Source organism: Rhipicephalus sanguineus, chromosome 5 (assembly GCF_013339695.2).
Source record: "Rhipicephalus sanguineus isolate Rsan-2018 chromosome 5, BIME_Rsan_1.4, whole genome shotgun sequence".
Classification (NCBI taxonomy): Eukaryota; Metazoa; Arthropoda; class Arachnida; order Ixodida; family Ixodidae; genus Rhipicephalus; species Rhipicephalus sanguineus.
In genome coordinates this window covers 137,394,425-137,417,609 of record NC_051180.1, presented here as the reverse complement: position 1 = coordinate 137,417,609, position 23,185 = coordinate 137,394,425, and the positions used below count along the sequence as shown (strand labels likewise).

Here is a 23,185-nt window from a genome sequence, read left to right as displayed (position 1 = left end):
GTATAGCAAGGGCGTGGAAAAGGAAAGTGAGCGTAAGGAGGCGAGATGACAGGGTAGGGAAGGAGAGGATGATGGGCTAGGCCAAAGCACATAGCCGTGTATAAAATAGCATAGCAAGTCCCAGATCAGGAAAATAGACAACCACCCATTTGTAGCACGAAGCCACAAGGAAATCCAGTGAAGCAAAACGGAAAGGCGAGCTAGTTGGTACTGATTCATAATGGTGTAATAGTAGCACAAAAAAAGACGAGGACAAGAAAGTGAACACCACAAGCGCTTACTCACAACTGAAAGCTTTATTGCTTGACCAGAAAATATGTCTAAACTTGACGCTCGACTAATTCCCGCGCATGCGCATCGTCGGAGAGGGAACTCCCGCGCATGCGCAGCCATATCGGAGAGGGAAGTGATGCTACTCAAGGGGATAGCCTGTTGGGGGGCGGAGGGTTGAAGGCGATGTGTTTTTGTTCTGGTTTTTGCCTTTTGCCTTGCCCACGATGCGCATGCGCGGGAATTAGTCGAGCGTCAAGTTTAGATATATTTTCTGGTCAAGCAATAAAGCTTTCAGTTGTGAGTAAGCGCTTGTGGTGTTCACTTTCTTGTCCTCGCCTTTTTTGCGCTACTATTACACCATTATGAACAAGGAAATCCGTACGGATTTCTCAGAAATAAAGCATCTTAGTCGCCGAAAAATTCGTACTGGTCCGGAGTTCGAACCCGGGACCAACGCCAATATGTGTCCAGTTTCAATATGTGTCCAGTTGCTTCGAGTTGTCGATGAATTCGCCCTCGCGCTGCCATTTGCTAGCTTCCTGGTTAGCTCAATTGGTAGAGCGACCGCCCCGGCAAGGCGTTGCTCCCGGGTTCGAACCCCGGACCAGGAAGAATTTTTCGACGACTAAGAGGCTTTATTTCTGAGAAATCCGGATGGGTTTCCTTGTGGCTTCGTGCTGCAAATGAATGGTCGCCTATTTTCCCTTTTTTAACTCTACCGCCACCTTGCGGGATTCCGCAGAACTGATTTTCAAGTCACAGATCGCCTGATCTGTGATGCCAATGACATCACTGATCGTCCATCATGTGACGTTTTATGACGTCACTTGTTGACGTGATCACATGACACCGGCACTAAGCCAAAGTAGGTGAGGTGCAGAAAGCTTGCAATGGCCTCCGATAGTCGAGGCAGAGCAAAACCACGTTAGGTGCGGAAAGCTTTCGGAAGGAGGCGGGGTAGGAGCAATGCATCGACTGGGAAGAAAAATAATAAGATGGCTTTCGCCTTCGGGTCGTCTGAGACAAATGCATAGGGGACCCTGCGAGGGTCTCTTTTTATTATCTGTGCTTTCCGCACGCCCTTTCCCTCCCGCCTCTGGACAAAAATGTTGGATCCTGTTGGCTAAAATGAAGTGCATACAGTGACCTATTGGGAACCAAAGCTCAAGTTTGCGGCGCGACGACAGCGCCGCGCCAGCCTTGCTGCGGCTCTGTCGGAAAACTCTGAACCTTAGCGCGGCCGACTCAGCCCCTTTCACGGTAGCGGTAGCGCACGTGCCCACGCGTTCTTCTCTCGGTGCGGGTAACTGGGGGGCCGCCAGCTGGGTACGTTGAACCGAGAGGCTTGCTGTGTGAAGCTGCGCATTTCCTCGATGGCAGAAGCGACCCCGCGGAAGCGCAAGCGTGGTCCGAAGTATTGCGGTTTAGTGGCCAGCCACAACAGTGCAGACAACACCAAGGCACACAATTCACGTGTTAAACTGTATCGGTTCCCGGGCATGTCGCACGAGAAATAAAGGCGGCATGCGTGGATAGCTGACAGCGCTGTCTCGCCTTCTATTTTGACTGTCTGAGTTCATCGCTTTCGTTCGTTTTGACTACCTGAATCGGTAAGTAACGCGGCGCATGCACGCAGCGACTACAGTAATGATTACTCGCTGTCTTCTCGCATTGTTAAAGTCCAGTTACAGTTGTAGGTGAAGCAACTTTGTGTTTGGATTCCCCGTGCTCGTGAGACCTACCCGTCGTTGTTGATCGTTCACATTCGCGTTATACCGTTAGCGTTGCGCGGTTGGTTGAATTCAACTGAACTCGGCACATTGTCAGAAGTTCGGCGCCTGCATTTCACGCGTCGGGAAGGCTGCTTTATCACGCCGGAACGGACGTCTCTGCATTTTCAGCAACGTTTTACATAGTTCTGCAGGTTTGCTTTGTTATTGTCACTTTATTAGGGTGATATATATTTAAGCCGCTAAATATAACTGGCACTTAATACATGCTTTGCAATTGCAACCTTGAAGTAACCACCTTCTGACTTTGTGCTATTTTCTAGCCGCATTCACGCAACAGGTTTTATACGCCTGTCAAGTCGATATCATAAAAAGAGACTGCAAGCATGACGCGAGAGCCGAAAAAACGAGGCGAGCAGTTCATCTTGCTTCACAGTGGTTAAAGCTCAGCTAGCTGTCTCGCGTCTTAATCGGCGGGTGATTCTCGATCGGCACGGAGGACTTGACTCTAACCTTCTCAGGAAGCAGTGCCGTGGTCGTATAATATTTTTTACGCACGTCGCAAACGTTTGTTCACGAAAGTACACGGCTGCTACTGTAAGCATGCCATATCAAAACAACAATCATATGATTCGTAGTCCACGCCGCAGAACATCGATAGCGTGTACGGCTTCATTTCGGAGTGCATGCGGACCATTATTCATCTTTAACATGACAGAATGAGACTTACCTCGAGGTATACGTCCTACACGGTGTAATCGCGAGTGCGGAAACGCATTTCGCTTTGAGTCGGGCGTCGTTGTCGTCGATCGTCTGCTCTTCACCGTTAACGTGATTGACGAGCCTTTCTCATTTTATCAAGTTCGCTTTTCGGAAGCGCCAGTCAAGCTTGAAAATCCTTCTGAAGCCGCACTGCAAGCGGTACATTGCGAGGCGCCGCAAGTGCACCGCGAGAGCTCTGCACGTGCACAGAAGCGAGTGGCAACGCGGTGGAGAGAAGGGAAAACGCGCGGTGCTCACACCCTGTTCTCTTTTTCTGCCAGAGATGGCGCTGCCTGTCAAGAGCAGCAGCGCCGCTAAGCGTTGCTTGGGAAGCCTATACACAGAGCTCGCCGCGCTAACTAAAAACGAGCCTAAGTGTTTACAGTCATTTTATTTATTAATTTTCATAAATCGATTAGAGGAACATTTGTAAATATAACCCGAAAAAACCTGAATTTCACGCTGGTTCCATGAAAAGCCCGATTTCTCACCGAGTATCAGCTTGAAAAGTACCACCGAATTTGCAGGCGTCATACGAGCCAGCGCTTAGCGTCGAGGTTAGAAGAATGGAATAGATTACCCAAGTCCGAGTTTTCATTGCGTCCTCCTACCATACATGAAAGAGTGTCTCGGGGACTCCTCGGAAGCGGCGTACCGGAGTATGTCACGGAATTTAGGATAGGCACAGCCGCTCAATGAAGAAACGAGTGCGGCCCGCCAAATCGAGCGAAGTTAATGTGAGACTGTGCGACAAAGTGTGTTTTCAGACGCATCCGCGGAAGTGTTGCACATCGGTAAGTCACGGCCGCTCGTCGGTGAACGCCAAGGTGAAGCCTAGCGACTGCTCGCGATAGAAATACCGTACGCTGAGTCGCAGAGGTAAAGTGAGGTTGCTCTTACGCGTGCGTTTGTTTTTATTCGTGTCGGCTGTTTCGTTAAATCTCTAACGTGATTAGTAGCATCACGGATGGAAGGAAGGAAACAAAAAAAGCTATGGCAGCTTGGCACTAGCGAGGCCAAGCCTGAAGGAAGAGCGGAGCTGGGTGGCCTTGCTTGTTTCTATTTATTTTTTATTTATTTCTATTTCTCTCTGTTCCTTGTATCTCTTTTTTTGTATCTGTTTCTTTCTATTTCTTTCTATCTGCATATATTTCTTCCTCTTTCTCGCTTTTTCTATCTTTGTTCCCTTTCTATGTCTTGCTCTGTCTTTCTTTTTGTGTCTTTATTCCCTTTATTTCTCTCGATCTTTATCTTTCTCTTTATTTCTGTCTCTCTCTTTAACGTGTTTCACGTGCTCCACTCCACCGAGCAGAATTTTCGTTTCTCGCTCACACCTGCTATGCTCAGTGTCAGTGCTTGCCCAAATCCTATGGCGCATACCCACCAGAGCAGTTCTGCACGACGGAGCACAAGTTACCGATAGCTTAAACAGGTTCGCTGTTAAAGGGCAGAATTCAGGGAGGTTAACCAGAAACGTGTCCGATCAACACCCTCTAGACTTTAAGGCCTGAAGGCTGCCACCGTGACGTCACGAAGCGGCGGCGGCGGTTGCTCGCCACCGAGCAGTGAAGGCTTGCGCAGTGACGTCTGCTGTGCGCTTGTCTTGGCCTTTTCTTTCGTCAGTGTTCCTGTTTGGTGCTTAGGAATTCCCTCCTCAGGAGTAAAGGAATTGCGTGCAAATATTTACGGTCAAATGAGCCTCACAAATTTTGACATATTTCTTTCTTTTGTGAATAAGTAAAAGACGTGTGTTTGCTCTGAGGAGTATCAAGCACTTAAACCGAGTTTTGCTGAGCTTATGCCCTGTATTTCAGCTCGGTAGTAAACAGAAATAGATATATCAAATGTCCAGGAACTTCGCATAATTTTGTTCATCGGTTCTTGGTTATACATCCGGCTGGTAGCACAAACTTGCGACTGATTGATACATCGACCACAAAAGAGCCCGAACACGTAGTCACACCTCGAAGAAAATTATCTTCGCGTAATGCAGTCAGGGAAGTTCGAGTACAAAAAAAAATTCATAGGAACAAGATACCCTTCGACCTTAAGGAAAACTGCAAGGTTAACTGTTCGTGCGAAAATACGTAGGCTCCATACATTTACCTTCTCGAGTTGCGCTTGCCATTGATAGGGAAACTTATGGGCAGGTAATAAATAAAAGAGGAAATCACACCAGGTTGCAAGCGTGCTTTATAAGCGAGAACGGGAGACTAATGGCATTTTGTCTGAACAACTTTATTTACAGCGGGGCCAAAGGCACTTCGAGAGCTATTTTCAGCTGAGCGTTTCCAGCTTTCCCTTCTTTGATTTCGATTCAGCTTCTAAAACCATTTCTTGCGGCTAAAGACTTGTATGAGAGGATTCGTGCTGCACTGCAGCTCTTGCTTCAGAACCAGCTGTCAAGCATGTCCATCGTCGCAGGTATAAAAATATGACGACTCGTCGTTGGTTAGGAGCTCCACGGTGAGGTCTGTAACCACTTGGTGCTGGTTCGAGAACCTTAAAGCACTTCTTGTTTTGACGATTGCTCCAGGACTGCATAATTATATGCGACAGCATTTACGACAAATAGCGCTAAAAGCAGGATACTTCCACGGTCCATTGCTCAGACGAGGTCAGTGCTTCTCTGCAACACAAACTGAAATTTCTTTATTCACTGTCGTTGCTTCTCTACATTTCTCACTCTTGAGTTTCTTCAAGGTGGCGTAGACAGCATACCCTGCCATATACACCAATACCGGGATAATGTCCGTCATGTTTTACAGCGTTTCCTCGGTGACAACTACGTTGCAGCAAGGCCGTGAACCAGGGGCGTAGCCAGAAATTTTTTTCGGGGGGGGGGGGGGGGGTTCAACCATACGTTATGTATGTTCGTGCGTGCGTTTGTATGTGTGCATGCCTATATGCGCAAGCAAAACTGAAAAATTTCGGGGGGGGTTTGAACCCCCCAACCCCCCCCCCCCCCCTTGGCTACGCCCCTGCCGTGAACAGTTTGCTTCTCTCTGAAGGTCATGCCATTCCTCATCCTCGTCACTGGCGTTTCTAGAAGTGGCGACCGTCGTACTTCTAATCACGCTTGGAAGTATATGTAGAATATTCTGCAGGAAAACTCACCCTGAGGTTCTGTGAAGGAGTGAAGTTGTCACACGAAATCGCGCGCAGCCATTTTCAGCGCAGCTCCGCATCTTGGAAAATTGAAAAACGCACACCTTGCACTTCAAGTCGCAATAGCTACTGCACTGAAGGACACAGCACTTGTTCGGTTTGACGAATTCAATGCCCCACACACGCTGCAGCACGCACGACGTTCTCACAATTCGGGAAAAACGGCACACTGCACTGACAGAACCGACGTACCAGAGCCGTATATTCGAATATACGGCTCTGCCTAAGATGCCTCGGGGGCCCACGCTAGATTTTTGGGTCTTGGGACAGTGCGAGCGCAAGAGCCCAAGAGTGGCTTGGGTTCTGCACATACGCCCTGGCTGCTCGCAAATTTCTTGGCTCCCCAATTCTAAAACTCTCTATTGATGACCGAACTTCTTGCGTAGCTTCCACAGTGTTGCACGCTATGTACGAAACGCCGTTATAGAGGCACAGAGAGAGAGGGGGGTTTTATATGAGAAAAAAGCTGAGAGGTCGGCCTGAATCAATTTTCTGACCTGCTACTCAGCGTTTGGAAAGGGTAGGGGATGGAAAAGAAAGTTGAAAGAAGGCGTTGATGATGAGAATGAAGGTGGTCATGCAAGGAAACATTCAATGTCTAAAAAATATTTACAGTCCTTTTTTGTTTTGTCCAGTTCTGTATCGCGCAAAAAGTTGCTCAGAGCTTTGAAAATATTGCGCTGATGACGGCGTGTAGGTCCCAAAAGAACTTTTCCCGATACTTGTTGCTTGACAAAATTCGACAAAAAGGGGGCCATCGATTTTCTTTCTATGGAATATTGCGGGCAGACGCACAAGAGGTGCTCAGTGGTCTCTGGAGTGCCACATACCTCGCAATTCGGACTGTCTGCACGGCCTATAAGGTGCAGGCAGCGACGAATGAACGCCACACCCAGGCGTAATCTGTGCACTAAGCTTGAACTGCACCTTTTCATGGTTGACGGTATTTCAACTTGCATGTCTGGGTCTAGTTCGTGAAGACGGCGGCGATGATTACGTGGTAAAGACCAATATGCTACAGCAGTACCGGTAAGATGCAGCTGTTATATACCTTCCTCTTGAGGGTAGTGGTAGACTACCATTCATGAATTCATGATGCTTGCCGAATTAGCCCCATCCCATTCTTATTCTTCTAGTTATTTCACTCTCATGGTTCGGCTCCGCGGTTACTACCTGTCCTACCAGTCCTTACCTACGGAGCAGAAACCTGGAGACTTACAAAGACGGTTCAACTTAAATTGAGGACGACGCAGCGAGCGATGGAAAGGGGAATGGTAGGTGTAACCTTAAAGACAGGAAGAGAGCAGAGTGGGTCAGGGAACAAACGGGGGTTAAGGACATCATAGTTGAAATCAAGAAGAAGAAATGGATATGGGCCGGGCACGTAGCACGTCGGCAAGATAACCGGTGGTCATTAAGGGTAACTGACTGGATTCCAAGAGATGGCAAACGCGTGTGGGGGAGGCATAAAATTAGGTGGGTAGATGAGATTAAGAAATTTGCAGGTATAACGTGGCTGCAGAAAGCACAGGACCGGGTTGATTGGGGGAACATGGGAGAGGCCTTTGCCCTGTAGTGGGCGTAGACAGGCTGGTGATGATGATGCTACAGCAGTTTCGCGGAGGAGAGCATACACAACGGCGTTAGTGTCCGGCCGTGAAAGTGTAATGGACAATATTGTGGCGTTAACGTGGGCCATCTTCGCCGCCTCCGCATCGGCTTGCTCGTTTCCTTGACGAGAGGAGTATGCGCAAGCCAAGGCGCAAGCGTACGGCTGGTACGGCCGCTTGCTCATCTACACGCGTTCGTCGTATCACTGTATCAAGCGAAAGCAACGACAAAATAGAAAAACAGCAGCGTCAAAGACGACGACGATGTGCAAGTGGCACAATACTTAGCATACTTTTGCAAGTGGAGACGGTCGACCAGTATTTATTGTTACTATCTTTCCCCTCAGGTACTACTTACAGTAAGATAAGAAGTATAAACCCTGTGGGCCCTGTTTTGCATCTGCACCTTTCAGGACCCGGTTCTCTCAAGAAATAGAGAAATGTTGTTGATGATATACAGCTCATAGCCTGTGGAAAGATGGATGTCGCGTCAAGCCACTTAAAGTTACCACCGCGAGGAGTGTTGCCTCCAACGACAGTGACCGCCGCCCAACTTCCATTGCAGTGCTTACGATATTCCGCTTCTTTCACATTTCGTCCTAAACACACGTTTACCCCCGTATTCAGAAACGCTCCTTGACTTGAACTTGACTTGCAACTGCCACGGCGCCGTGCAACTGCCTTCAACGCGTTTCGAACGCGCTGCCTTTAGGCGGTGCCAAGGCAGCGCAAACGCGTTTAAAACGCGCTCCCTAGAGTCGGTGGCAAGTCAAGTCCAGGAGCGTTTCTGAATACGAGGGTAAGTCTTTCAGTACGGTTACATTTCAGGTGCAGTACTGAATTCCTGCAAGTCACGGTATTTACTTGTTGATTGGCTCTCCGAACTCCAGACTTAGCTTCGTTATTTCTATTCAACCGGCCACATCCCTTGGCATTTTGGGTATTTTATGTAACCAGTATGGCATTTGCGACTCCGCTTGCAACAGAACGGAAAGGTGGGCTAGTTGGTTTGGATGCATGATGATAAATTTTGCGCACGCAACACGAAGAGACAAACGAAAAGTTCACAAGGACCTGCGCAGACAATCAATTGACCTTTATTCAATAAGAAAACATAATATATACTCGCTTACAGGCACCTCATGATCACTGCGCATGAGCAGAACGGCATAGTGTATTCATTTACATAAAAGCTATAAAACCTTTGACAAACACGTTGCACTATCAAATCTTGTTAAGCAATTCAATTTCGTTGTCATTCAGCACTACAGAAGGATGACTGACACACATGTTTTGAAGTCTAGAGATATGCCAAGCTTCTACAATCTCTCTTGTTGTCTGATTAGGATGAGCATTTAAAAAATCAATTTGGTTACACAAAGGACTACATGAACCCGAAGAACAACGCGCACAATGCATTGCTAGATGTGTTTCTGGCCTTCGCTTCAAATTGGCCAAGTGCGCTTTTAACGTAACATTCAAGAATCGGTCACTTTGACGGACATAACACCGGCCACATTTGAACGGAATCTTACAAACTACATTTCTTTTGCACTTATCCATCCCGTGATCAGCACGCTTTGCACATTTATTATTGATAACTCTAGGCCTGTCTTCGTACAGATTATTTACAGCAGGACACACGCCCCCTAATTTTTTCTTTGCCTAGACAACTTGACACTTCTTAAGTTTATGGGAAAAACCACGGATGCAGGGGATCACCGAAATTTTCTTAACAGCCTGGCTTCCTTGCACCCCTTTCTCCACGCATTTCATTTTCTTCAATAGCCTTTCCCTTGCAGTTAGCAGAATCAGGGTACGTTATCCAGCCTTTTCCAGCCGTAACTTCTGCTCTAGGAAAGATTCATTTACTTTTGCTTGCACGTTTTTGTTAGAGCTGAATGAAAACATCCCATTGCGATCCCGTTTTTTATTATTCTTGACTGCGCTGATCCTTGTGAACGTTTCGTTTGTGTCTTCGTGTTGCGTGCACAAAATTTATTATAGACTCCGTTTGGTTAACCGCTCTCGAAGTAGTAACAGAAAAAGGTGGTTGATCCCTCTGGAATCGGTATAACACGAAAATCAAACGTGTCCTCACAGAAGTAGTTGACTGCTTTAGTGCATTGGTATATCAGGGCTTGTATATGTCTATTGTTGTTTGGCAGATGTAGCACCACCTCATGTGGACGACTCACGCTGACGCCTAGTGGCACATCTCCGCACCGACGACTAACGCCCATGATCATGATCTAACCCTTGCGGTATCTGAAGTTCTTAACACATACGTGGACACCGCATATGGTGAATCCCGCGCAAATATGCATCGACAAGCACATAATACGAAGGCGGTCCGATAAGTACTTAGCCTCACCGCGAGAGGGCGACGCTGTCCCATGAGACATATACCGACGTTGAGTACGTTCTCTTAGAGGGACACATGCGAAGGTGCAGTCGAATCGGGCTCGCGGTTTTGTTTTGGCCGCTTCAGGAAGCAGGTGATTTTCGTGTGTCCGTTAAAAATGGAAAAAGAGCAATATCGGTCGGTGATTCGATTCTTGTTTTTGGAAGGGAAATCGCGCAGCGAGATCAAAGAGCGACTGGATGTCGTCTACGGTGAGTCTTCTCCTTCGATGGCAACCGTCAAAAATTGGTTCAACGAGTTTCAACGTGGTCGCACGTCGGTTTTTGATGATCCTCGCCCAGGGGCCCCGCAAACGGCTACCACGGCCGATAACGTGGCAAAAATCCACGACCTCGTACTGGCAGACCGCCGACTGAAGGTGCGCGAGATAGCTGAGACAGTAGGCATCTCAAAAGACCGCGTGGGTCATATCCTTCATGAAAATTTGGGCATGAGAAAGCTATCGGCGCGATGGGTGCCGCGTTTGCTCACTCCGGACAACAAGCGCGTCCGTGAGAGCACTTCAGAGCAGTGTTTGAAGCTGTTTGAGCGTAATCCGAAGAGAGAGGGCAATAGAAAGTTGTGAAAGAGAGGATGGGAGGAAAGAATGAAATGAGCGATAAATGCGCTGACCCGTACTTGTGGGTTCTCCTACAATACTCAAAAGCGTTCACACAGGCTCCTCGCTGTTCAGCGTTTTGTGGCCGATGAGCGATAGGGACGGGGCTCCAGCAGCACGCTTAATACAATGCCCAGGAGCTATTGTATCCAAGATGCTAATAAATCTAATGGTGCGATGAAATTGGATGTTTGATGTTAGCAGCTCCCCGAAAAGGAACGACACCGGGATGCTCGGTTACGACACGGCGACGAAAAATGCGACAAGGGGGGGGCAAATTCAAGGGAAGTGGTCCGTTCATTTTACTTCCTGGACCGCGACTACAGTGTAGGATTGAAGCGCGTGGTTCTGCCTCTGACAGCCATGCTGATCCTTCTTATGCAGCGTGCATGCATGCTTCCGGTGGCCTGGCTCGAGCGCACAGCTCTTTTTCATGTTGCGCCTTGCACTTTCATCGCAACGATGACACCTCTGCTGAAAAGCTTCGCATGCCTTTCCAATGCTTCCAAATCTTTTGCGCATTATTCTTTATAATAATGGTTAGGGTTTAACATCCCAAAACCACGATATGATAATGAGAGACACCGTAGTGGAAGGCTCCGGAAACTTCGGCCATCTGGGGTTCTTTAACGTGCATTTAAATCTAAGTACGCGGGCTTCAAGCATTTCCGCCCCCATCGAAAATGCGGCCGCCGCGGCCGGTATTCGATCCCGCGACCTTCGGCTCAACAGTCGAGTCCACATTATTCTAACGAAATATATTCTACCATATTGGATTTCTAATATTTCGTAAAAAAAACGTGTGGAAAACGTGTGCCATTTTTGAAACGGCATATCCAAAGCTTAAGTTGGGATTCTGGTGTTTTTGGTGGCAGTACTACGATCTGATTATGTGCAATGTCGTAAGGAGAACACAGATTTATTTTTGACCTTGCGCGGTTTTTGCCGAGCACCTAAGTCTGACTTCATGGGCTTTTCTGCGTTCCGCTTCAAACGAACAGCAGCGAAACTGGCCGCCAGAGGGCGTAATATCCAACATTTTTTATTCAGTTATGAGTTTATGTGACGCAAACTTCCAGATTGTGGTGTGGAGCTACGGTATGCGAAAGTGAACGTTGTTATCTAGACGCTTGTAGCACAGCGTTAAATGAAAATCCATGCGTATATCTCGGTAAGAACCTCTTATTAGTTGACGAAACCCAGTGACATTGGCCGTGGAATCAAAACACGAGACAAACGCCCATCCGGGAAGGTTTTTCTGCTCACTGGTCTGTGCAGGAGGCTAGCTCCTCGCCATATTGAGATAAATGGAGTAATTCTGGCCACATAAGTTTCTCTTAACATCCACCGAGAGGTTGGTGGTCGTCTATTTTAGCGTTTACTCCTATCTGAATACGACCACCGCGGCTGAGAATCAATCCACGAACTCGGGTTCAATAGTGAATCGCCAAGCTGACTGCGCAGGTTCCTCAAACGGATTTTGAAGCGAGAAGAACGGCGCGCCTGCGTCACCTTCAGCCATCGAAGCAGGAACCACTCATGGCCGGCTTTACTTCGATGCAGCCAAGCGGCCACGGCTATGAGCTCGTTCGTGCTTCGAGCCCACCTCGCGGAAGTGAGCCCTCAGAGGGTGACGGTGGGTCTATTAGAACGTGGCCCGTTTGCAGACTGTCCCGCTCGTTTCACAAACAAGGCGACACGCTGAGCAACTCTAACTAGTAGCACTTAGGTAGGTGAGATTGTTAGCCGAAGAAGCCAACAGAAAAAAAAAAAATAGAGCAAATAATAAACACGTTCAATTTCGTGCGCTTAACTTATTGCAGTTTTTTTTTTTTTTTTGCCGCACGTTTTTTGCGTCGTTCGTAAGAATGAAGGGACTATGTACTCGTCTGAAGGAAGGGAAGCAAAGGGCCAGTCACCGACGCGTGGCGCCCTTCATTTCTTCTCCTTAAATATATTTTATCCTCCCGCTCACCCTTTGATCGTGTGTGGATGCTGTTGTTTCAAAGCCCCACGCATGTTCACCATATGGTCTCTCCAGAGGGGCGACGATCTTGTTTTTTTCCTTGCTGTGGGCGTATCTCCTTCTGTACGGTGCCAATAACAAGTGAGGTTTTTCTTACTTTTCTTCTGGTCTTTTTTGTATGCGCTAGAGACTTGACTCAAGTAGAAGAATAAACGCACGAGCTCCTTTGTGGCCTTAGACATCACAAAGAAAAAAGAAAGAGAGAAGACAATATTCAATAAAAGTCTGGGTATTAGCTACATGCACCTGTAAGAAGGACCCTTCTTCTCGGCGGCGGAGATGATATCGCTCCTGGAAGACTCAAGCAATGACCTCTGACTGGTGTACAAAATACGCAGGGATAAAAGACACGGCGTTGAAATCAACCACTCACTCTGCCACTTGCGGCAGCTGAACAAAAGTACCGCTCCGTGTTGAGCGCTGCGCCGCCTATCTCGATTACAGTGGTATGATACGGCGGGCCAAATATTGTTGTGGAAAGTTGCGCCGCGAGTCATGTGCAGCGGCGTTGCGCGCTTGCTTGAAGGGTAGCCGCATATTTAAGAAGGCTTTGGAGCGCGTACTGTTGGCTTAGTTGTTTCTGCTCGCCTTCTAGGGCTGCTTCACTGGGAAAGTCAAAGCGTGGAAAGTAACTCCTAGAGGTGTGCACGGGCTCCGGGTAGCCCGAAAGCCCGAGCCCGACCCGGCCCGCGGGCCGGGCTCGGGCGGGCCGACGTATTTTCACCTCGGGCCCGGGCCTGGCTTGGGCTACTTGGAGTTTTATCGGGCCGGGCTCGGGCCCGGCGCAAAGCCCGACTCAAGCCCGAAATATAGAGAATGAACGGGAATTGTTTTCCAGCACCCATGCAGCGCCTTTTCCGCGAGCGCCCTTTACCGCTTTGCCTTTCCATTCGCTACTTTAAACAAAATGGGAGCAGGTAAAGCACTGCCTGTGTTGCACTCCGACAAACAGAGAAGTAACACCACCTGAGCTAGTGACGGCGCCACGCGAGTGTTCGCGTTAGATATGAGTGAAAATGCACGCGACAGCGACCCGACGTAGATCGCCTTCGTGCAAGCTGACGCTTGCGTGGGCACACCCCATACACGTGACGGCTTTGGCGAGCGAACTCCATTGTTGCTGGCATGAGGACGCGTCTACTTGTAATTTGTAATCTGTGCAATAGAGACTGTTCGTCGTGTGTCGCTTGATCATATTTGATATGCTCAATAAAATGCCAAATTACCGGAAAACGATGTTTTGTTTTCGCAGCGAACCTTCAAAAAGCCGGGCCGGGCCGGGCGGGCTCGCAGCCCTTTGCCGTCAAGCTCGGGCGGGCCTTCGACAAAGTTAGCGGGCCCGGGCCGGGCTCGGGCTCGGAAATACGGCCCGTGCACAGCTCTAGTAACTCCACAGTTACTTCCATTGTTAATGAAGGTAACTTACACTATCCCTACAGAGGACGTGAGCACTTTTAGTAGTAACAACGGCGAAAAGCATGAAAACCAGCTTGTAAATTGGTGTAAGTCCACCCCCCCCTCCCCCCTCTTTTATTTCCTTGCCTCGGAAGAACATGCAAAATATTCACAGCAGTGGCGGATATCTAATAGAAAGAGCTTGTAGCGAGAGAGAGAGACGTCAAGGTGGCTAGCGTGGCCGTGCCGTTCTCGCTACTTTATTAGAAGGCCATGGAAGAAGCAGAGCGGCAGCGGCTGCCGGCTTCCAGCCCCCAGGAGCGTGAGCGCGTTCCTAACTGGCACTTCTTCCTCACGCCTCGAGCGCCCAGCATCAGCTGCGCGAGAGACGCGGCGCGGTGGTTGGAAAATGATGATGAATGGCGATGATGATGACGCTACAAGCTAATTGTGAGAAAATATTTTCATGGGTTTCAGAAGGTTACGCTCAGTACACGAACTGCCACCAACGTCTAAGCGAGCTCGAAGGAGTAAGCATGCACATCCTGGTGAAGATGAGACTGATACATTTTGATCACGCTGTCCCATATGCGGATTCGATATACGCATATGGGACAGATTATGACAGCTTGTCACGGACTGCCATTTTTGCGACCCGGCGTCACGGCTAATCGGCGGACGCCGCACTCCCCCACTGACCGGCGGAAACGCTTGCTCATGAAAACAGAGGTCTTTAGAGCCGAGAAGTGCTGAATGAGGTGTTCTTCTCCTAACGTTCGCCGCCGACGTTTGATCCTTTGTACCTACAGCGGCGTCGGCAGTGTTGCGGAAGGCCGCGATGCACCCCGAACAAGCTGTAGACTGCAAGACGCACCGTCTGAGAGCCAAGCAAACTAACCATTCCGACGGGCAAAACTGCTGGTGGATAAGATTTATGAGAGCAACCCAGCAGGTTGTCACTCTCGCTCAGTTGAGAACCCTCCCCTAATTAAAAAGGGGTGTGGCCAATATATTTTTGGGCGTAGTTTCTAACAATGAAACGTGCATGATTGGACCCATGTAGAGGTCTCTTTTCCCCCAGGAAGAGAATGGGGGGACACGAAGGGTGCCCTGCTAGGCAGTCTAGTTGCTGACCAACATAGTGTAGAAGAACATCAAGGAGAATCCCTTCTAGAAGTTTTTAGTGTGGTTCTGTATCGGCTGGCCACCTAAATTTAGCTGTTCGTCTAGTTGTGGCGCGAAATTAACATCTTTAGCGTAGGCATCGGTACTTCCCCTCGACTTAGCTCAACCTGCTCGAGATGGCCTTCAAGCACTAGCCTCCCGGAAACACCACCGTTCCAACACCGCCGACATGGCCGTTGTGCCAGAACTCTGACTTCGCGCATCCGATCATCGTGGACTCAACGCTGCCGGTCATCACACGTGTCATCACACGCTGCCGGTCATCACATGTTTGAACTTTCTCATCAGTAGTTCTATTGTTTGTAGTTTTGTGTAGTTTCTCATACTTCGCTCTTGTAAGCTGATTTATTGATTTCTTATGTATTTTGTTTGTTGGTATTGTGTTGTACTAGATTCCTTGTGCTGCAATATTAGTAGAGTAAAGTTGTTTTGTTTACCACACACGTCTCTGATCTCATTACTGTCTCTGCTCACGTACGGAACGACCTAACCTGCTGTCATTCCCGTCGTCGACTTCGCGCTGGCGAGCTAGAGTGGCTGCTTGTAACACAGATCACGGGATAGATCATGAATGCGATGTGGTAGATGATGTTCGCAGTACCCGGAGGTGATTCGCAGTACGCAGTGTCTTCATCAGGCAAGTGATCAATCAAATGGTACGAATGAAGTAACCGACGGAGATTAAATTTGGGTATTTTGACCACGGCGTCACGTGAATACGGGATATTTTGCGTGTTTTAGAATAAATCGCGGGTGTGGTGTTAGCAAAACAAGTAGGCTTTCAGTGGTTATCACAGACTTGTGTTTGACGGTCCGTTTAGTGTGTTTATGCACTGGCTGCTCAAGTGAATTCACAGCCAAATTAATCAGGCGTATGAAGAAAATAAAACGCCAGGAAATGCATTCCGGCATAGAGAAGCTAGGTAGAGGGGGAAAAATGCGGGCAATGATGAACGATACCAACGATGTTACGACTGAGATTAGAACGGCAGAACTGCCGTCCTCTTCAGGCCGGAATTTCGAACAGCACGATCAAAGCCGATGGTACCGACGAGGTCGAAGAGCTCATCCTCTTTGAGAGGTGGATCAGGGAAACTGTAGCACTCTTGCAGCGTCTCGAATTCTCTCTTTTTTTTTTTCATACGCTCCATCGCGCTGCCGTGATCTCTAACTTTGACAGCGTTACTAAAATACCGGTGATAGACGCTGTAAACACCGTTGAAACTATTCTTAAACGCAGAAACTGCTTTTGCGCCAAGAGGCTTAATTCATCACTGTATGGTGTGCAGACCGGAGTTGTGAACTGCCGTAAAAACAAACACATGGTGTCGAAATTTCGGGAGTTTCATCCATAAATAACGCGTTACGCGGTTTTGGTCGCGCAGGAGTGTTCTATTCGAATGACATAGGAAGAAGTCCATATGTTAACGACTACTTCCCTGCCAACACGTTGCCCTAAAACATCCGTAAAATATGATTGATTACTCTAATGGCTGTACGTATTGTCTGGTTAAACTTTGAACGAGCACGTGACGTCTTAAATGCGACCGGTTACTTTTATTCCTCCCATAACCCGGCATTCTGCAGCGGGTAATGCCTTCGCAGATAAGCCGAAACTCACTGTGAAATTAGGAAGATTCAGGGAGCCACGGAAGTTGCCGGGGATGTCCCAATATGGCAATGCCTTGCAGACATTCCTAAAAATAGGGGCGCTTGCAGGCACCAACCATCTTCAAAGGGGACGTCATGGGGATATAGTCAAAAAGACCTGCTGTCACGCATCGCCCAATGCAAGAAAAAGAAAAAAAAAACGAAAACCCAAGAAGGCGCACGGCATTCCTCTCGAGTGCCTTTGTGCTCCCGGTATGAAAACAAAAGGGCTATTTTTATTGCGCTCACCGTCGTGGTGCCGCCTCCCGGCTGCGCAAGCCGGCGGTCATGACAGGAACCCCAAGTTTACAAGCAGTTGTTGGTAGCGCAAACACACCTCGAGACCACAGTGCGAAGTACGCTCGGAAGGGAACAAAGCAGCCGACTTTAGAATGTATTCGCGGCCCTGTCTGTGGTCTTTCAGGTAGCCGTGACATTGTATTAGTCATTCCATGTTTACAGTTCCCGCTTCGCTCTCCGATATACTGGTAATCATTCGGTTAACTGCATCGCTTATGTATGTATGCGCTCTTTAGGTGTCTATTAGACAGTTCTGTATGTTGACAAGCCATATACTACCTGTACATAAAGTGGGGCTCTTAGCCAAAAAAAAAAAATTATTGTGCCTGAGACTACATAGCACATAAAAATTGTGTAATACTTAAAAGACAAATATCATTTTAGATAGTTCGGAAAACAGGTTTATAGTCTAGATGTCCTCAAAGAAAATAAATTGAAATAAAGCCGGAAATAGTTGAAAGCTGCGATGACTGTTAAAAACCGGTTTAGCTGATGGCTAAGCTGGCGTTGCTTTTATGCGTAAACGAACCGACGTGTATTACTAATATTTTGACTTTCATCACTTCTCAGACTGCTTTTGAGAGGTCAGCGCAACTTGACAGTGTACCTTATGTTTAACCAGCGAGCTGCCTGAAGCGCTGATCGTACTAATTTGGGTAAAGCTCTAACTCTGAATGATTGGATTTCCAAGTAAAATAATCTTTCAGTCTGTATTCCGTACATCTTGCTCGTTTCACAAGCGTAAGTTTCCCGTAACACTCCACAAAGGTATGAAACTAAATGTGGCTGTACGCGCGTAATTAGGAAAAATAATTTACAGATAGGTTGCTAATTCTGATTCTCAAGAAGAAACAACAGGCAAAGGCCGCATGAAACCTGTGCCTTCGTTTTATTTTTGCTGTCGTTACAATATTGGGGCGAAAATTGTCGATTTTTCTGCTTCATTGCAACAGATATATCATTTGAAGGCTTGAACACGTCTCGTGAACTTCATGTAAGTGTTATGAGACAGTATAGCACTTGGACACTCTAGGGTCTGGCTATTCTGTGCTGACGACAAAAACATGGTGGATCCCTCCGTCATAGGAATTGGTATAACACTAAAGGGAAACGCCCTCGCAGAAGCCTCCGCCACAATGAAACTACCGAAGCGCTCGCAGTCGGTGCTCGTTAGTGTCATGATTACTCGAGTCCTCCGAAATCGGCTCTAGCAACGCGCCGATTCTAGTGTTGCTCAGGCCGTTCCATTCGCACGGGGAGAGCGCAATCAGAGAAGGCGGTGTGACAGCCAGAAGTGTGTCGGTGATTAGACGTTGAGCTTGGGCTAAGGCCACCATCCCGCGGAATGTTAAATAGTTAACAGAAAGATCACACCATGGCCGAGCTAGAAACGCGACGCGCGTCGTGTCACTCTTCTACTCTGGCCACGATTTCTCACGGTTGGAGCGGGGAACGCGGTGTGACAGCCAGGCGGGCGCTACAGAGCTATATTATGGATAGATGCTATGAGCAAGGCTTGGGCTAAGGTCGCCACCTCGAGGTATGTTAAGGCATTGTAAAAATTGCACTTCTTTTGGAAACGTACCGAATGGGCACTGTAGCTGTAGCAACAGTGCAACGGCGCGTTGCCGGAGCTAATCGTGAAAGCCATGCATTACTTCACTCTACCGCTTCCAGACGGCGACACCACCCCGCGAACCAAGAGCACTGCGAGAGGAAAGTGTGAGAAATAAAAAGCGCGTTCGTGAAACCTCCTGGCCCAGTGGTTAGAGTGGCCGTCAGCTATTGTCGCGGACTGAGAGGTTATTGTTTCGACTTCAGTTTGCGTAACCTTTTCTTCTACTTTTCTCCTGTGCCATCTCATCGTGTGCATTTTGCTGACGTATTTCTGTGACGGAAACACGTCATGAAAGTCTTGGTGGACCCCGGCATAAAACACTTTCGTGTTCAAAAAACCGTGATCAAGGATTGATTTTCAATAACAGAGAGCTGAGCTAGTTGGTAAGTATTTATTCTAAATAGACAGAGCGTTTGTGATGTGCTGACTTCTTTCTTGTGTCCGTGTTTGCACGCCCTGTCTTTTTACTATCAAGGATTGATGGTGCGCCTAAAATGGGAGCCCATTTTCATGAGACTGGATGGACTTACAATGTGCAACCACGGTTGTGAATTCATTCAAATCCTAAGCCCTAGTGCAACTTTTGTTCCTCTCTCTCTGTCTCTTTTATTCCACGCTTCGTTAATTTCTTTCACTTAATTCTTCATGTGTGCGTTAATCAGTAAGAGAAACAATCCTTGTCTCATGGAGCCATTTTGACATTTCGGCACCACATGTTGTTTGTCATTGCACTTTTCCACCGTAGTATTCTAAGCGACGTTAGCGAAAAACTTCACAAGAAGTTTTTGGCTATGATAACCCTTTTAGGGTGTCGAAAACAAGACACAGAAAAGCTTATCATAATTTACATTGATAAAACAGGCAGCTGAATTAAAACGAGAAGACGAGTTATAATTTCAGAGAAGCGGTGATATTCTGTCTATCAACGCGCAAATCTGCTAGTATGATGCTCCAGAATACTATTTCCTTTTCATTCCTTAACTAAGCTCTGCCATTTCCTCCACGTGGTCTTCTGAAGCTTCACGGGCCAGAGGAAAACCACACTAGCGCCAATTCGTTTTGCTCGCCAGCTTGCACGCCTGTTACACGCCTGTTACACTCCTCCCTTTCTCTCAGCTTTCTGCACTGCGAGACAGAGAGTGATTGCGAGAGGAGGGGGGGGGGGGCGAGGAGGGGCTGCGAAACTGCGCGGAGACAATGAGTGACACCGGGGTGCCGACTGCGGTTCGGACATGCGCCGCTGGTTTCTTTGAGGAGGCCTCACGAAGCGCTCTCTACGAGGGAAATTCTGTTTGTTTTGTGGCTCGCCTGTCAACCGGGCGCCGATAAAGGGACTCCCTCTCCTCACTCGTGCTCGTGCTGCAATCATTTGTCTCGACACGGTCGCCCGTACAGATACGTATAGCGGTAGCTTCCGCTATTGTCTGGTAGGCGTGCCTGAATGCGAGCCCTCTACGCGTTTACTAAAGGATGCGCTTTTGTGTCGACTACTCTCGTGCGGCAACCAAAAGGGGCAACCTCTGTCTTGGAGTCGCAATTTAGGGTTGAGGCCTCTTATCGCTGCAGTTAGCGTTTGCTGCAGTTAGCATGCACGTTCCTGAGTACGTGCGATAAAAATCTGAACAAACAAAGCTTGGCTTCCAATATTTCCTAATCCATACTTACTCGTTTTTTTTTTCGGCGTAAAATCTACTAAAAGTTTAATACTTGCGCATGCACGCTACAATTAGCCTGTGCGTCTCAGGTAAACACGTGATTTCACTAAACTAGTGAGTATGATCTGGCTAGTGATGGAATGCTAACAGCAGATCTTGGAAAGCATCGAAATACATTCTGGACATTGACGATGTCAGCTTTATGCCTCCCGGCCGCGGCGGTAGCATTTCGATAGAGGCGAAATGCTAAAGCCCCGCGCTGTGCGATGTTAGTGCACGTTAAAGAATACCAGGTGGTGGAAATTTCCGGAGCCCTCCAGGCGTCTCTCATAATCATATCGTGGTTTTGGGACGTACAACCCCAGATGTTGTTGTTGTTATTATTATTATTATATTATTATTATTATTATTATTATTATTATTATTATTATTATTATTATTATTATTATTATTATTATTATTATTATTAATAGCTTTATGCCTCGCATTGAAGTTCGCACGGCTTCTTTAAGGGAGGAAAATCTCTTTCAGAAGCACCTTGTACCGGCACTGCCGAGAAGTGATATTCCAGAGCACACATTCGATTACATGTACCATAGCATATATCGAATATGTAGTTTGCTGCATGTACCTTTGTTACTGTGAAGATACATTAGCACGGATTGATGAGTTTATTCTTCTTTTTTTAACTGTTCATATTTCACGAAAACTTATTTATCCTTGTAGCGTAGACACGTAAGGCCGAATGGCTTTTAGCTTCGCTTTTCGTTTTCTGTATGTTTTTGCGTACAACCGTTCCTTCATACATGATGTCGCTGACTAGAATCGTCCAACACACACACACACACACACACACACACACAAACACACACACACACACACACACACACACACACACACACACACACACACACACACACAAACTGAGTCGATCGAGAGCTAGCCGAATGTCATCATTACGAGTCTTGCACAACACAGGATAGCGAAAAACAACATACGTACCTCATTTATGTATGAATAAACTTTGTTATGATTTCTCGGAATGCACTCTAGCACGTTGTGGGCCGCTTCCACGTCGGAACAGAACGACCAAGTTTCTCGGCTGCGTTGCGGGCCCGTTGGACTGCCGATATCAGTTCTTCGAATACATAAATTAATATACCCTTCCGTGTTACTCCAGCGAAAATTGCGCATTTGCTGCACTTACCTTTTAGATGCGAAGCAGCTCTTTGACTAGCCTGTGTAACGCTGTCCCTCCGTGCGTCCGTACGAACGCGCCGCAACGCGCTCCCCTCGCCGCAGGTGTTGGAGCGGTGCCAAGGAGGTCACGCCGCAGCTGCGCGTTGACGTCACGCTCCCCTCGCAGTGCGCGCTGACGTCACTCTCTCCCTCGCCTGCCGCGCGCTCGCCGCAGCGCCCGCAGTTGCCGCCTCGTCCTTTCGCCTGCAACACCTGCCGCTACCGCCGCTTGCTCCGCTACCGCGACCGCCGCTCGCTACACCGCCGACTCGTCGGTTCACGCACAAAAATTAACACCATCTTCTCAAAGGGAACCCTGATGGGATGCGAAATAGCAGCGTTGCGCACGGGTGGCGTCACGGGTTGAACGGCGCTAACGCGGGTGCTGCGGTGAGCGCTGGAAGAATCGTTTGAAGCGATGGCTGGCGTAGGTCTTGTCGTTCCTTCAGAGTGGACACGGGCGCTGGACCGGAGCTGGCGCGTTAGCGCCGTTCAACCCGTGACGCCACCCGTGCGCAATGCTGCTGCTTTGCATCCCATCAGGGTTCCCTTTGGGAAGATGGTGTTAATTTTTTTCAAACATATACGTCATGATTGTCATCAGGGGCTTTCAGCTTTTACGTATACTTTTTTACGTTACCGTGTTAGCAGAATACCGGATTGCTTTTACCGTGTTACCGGAACGCATGTTTTAGAAAAGTTTTAGCCTCCGATACGTAAACGTTTACGTATTTTACGTTTGCGCAAACCACTAAATGATAATAATAACTGCGTTCAAACTTTATTTAATTTAGATAAGATTCAATCATGGCTGCGGCAATATCGCAATAGAGGTTTTTAGCGTGTATGGCATCCCGGATTACGCAAGGTGGTGTAGGCCGAACGATGGTGCCGACATCTTGTGACGCTTCGTGCAACAACAATCATGGACACGTTTGCTTTCGCCTAGCTTTTTTGAATGGAAAACGCATTGCAAAGGCAACTCATTCGTAATTACGCCGTTGCAAGGCATTTAAACCAGAAGTAGAATGCACCACCTTTCTACAAAACCAATTTTGTGCATGCCTGGTACATCTCAGCCCCGCTAGACGGCACCACGTATCCGGCCTCTCAGGGGCTCTAGGCTTCCCACGTTTGCGGCCTCGGTATTCTTGGCCACTCCAGCTTCAGTAATCCGGATCGAACAAACGTGGTCGTAATTGGCGCTCGCACATTGCCTTATTTTGACTCTGCGGCTGTAGTCTCCGAACAGCGAATATCGCGAGTGGACACGAACAAATGTGAATAATGTGAATTATCAAGCTTTTGCCGGAAACGTGAAACGTATCCGGTGAGTAGTTTACGTTCTGTGAAAGCAAGTCTACGTTCACAAAAGGCCCGCGCATGCTCAGATTCCATACGGTATCCGGTAACACGGTAACGTAAAGAAGTATCAGTACACGAGCTAAAAGCCCTTATTTTTTCTGTCTATATGCGAGGTGCTTTCCTCGCACTGGCGTCTCCCTGCACCGCAACAACTCGGTTTTGTGCCGAAAGTGGAGAAACGGGGCT

At 48.0% G+C, this 23,185-nt stretch overlaps 1 non-coding gene across 1 annotated transcript; it reads left to right on the top strand.

Moving 5' to 3' along the window:
- Positions 1-810: 810 nt before the first annotated feature.
- Trnaa-ggc (transfer RNA alanine (anticodon GGC)) lies at positions 811-884 on the top strand. Its single transcript has one exon. It is a non-coding gene; the product is annotated as a tRNA-Ala (tRNA).
- The last annotated feature ends 22,301 nt before the right edge of the window (positions 885-23,185 follow it).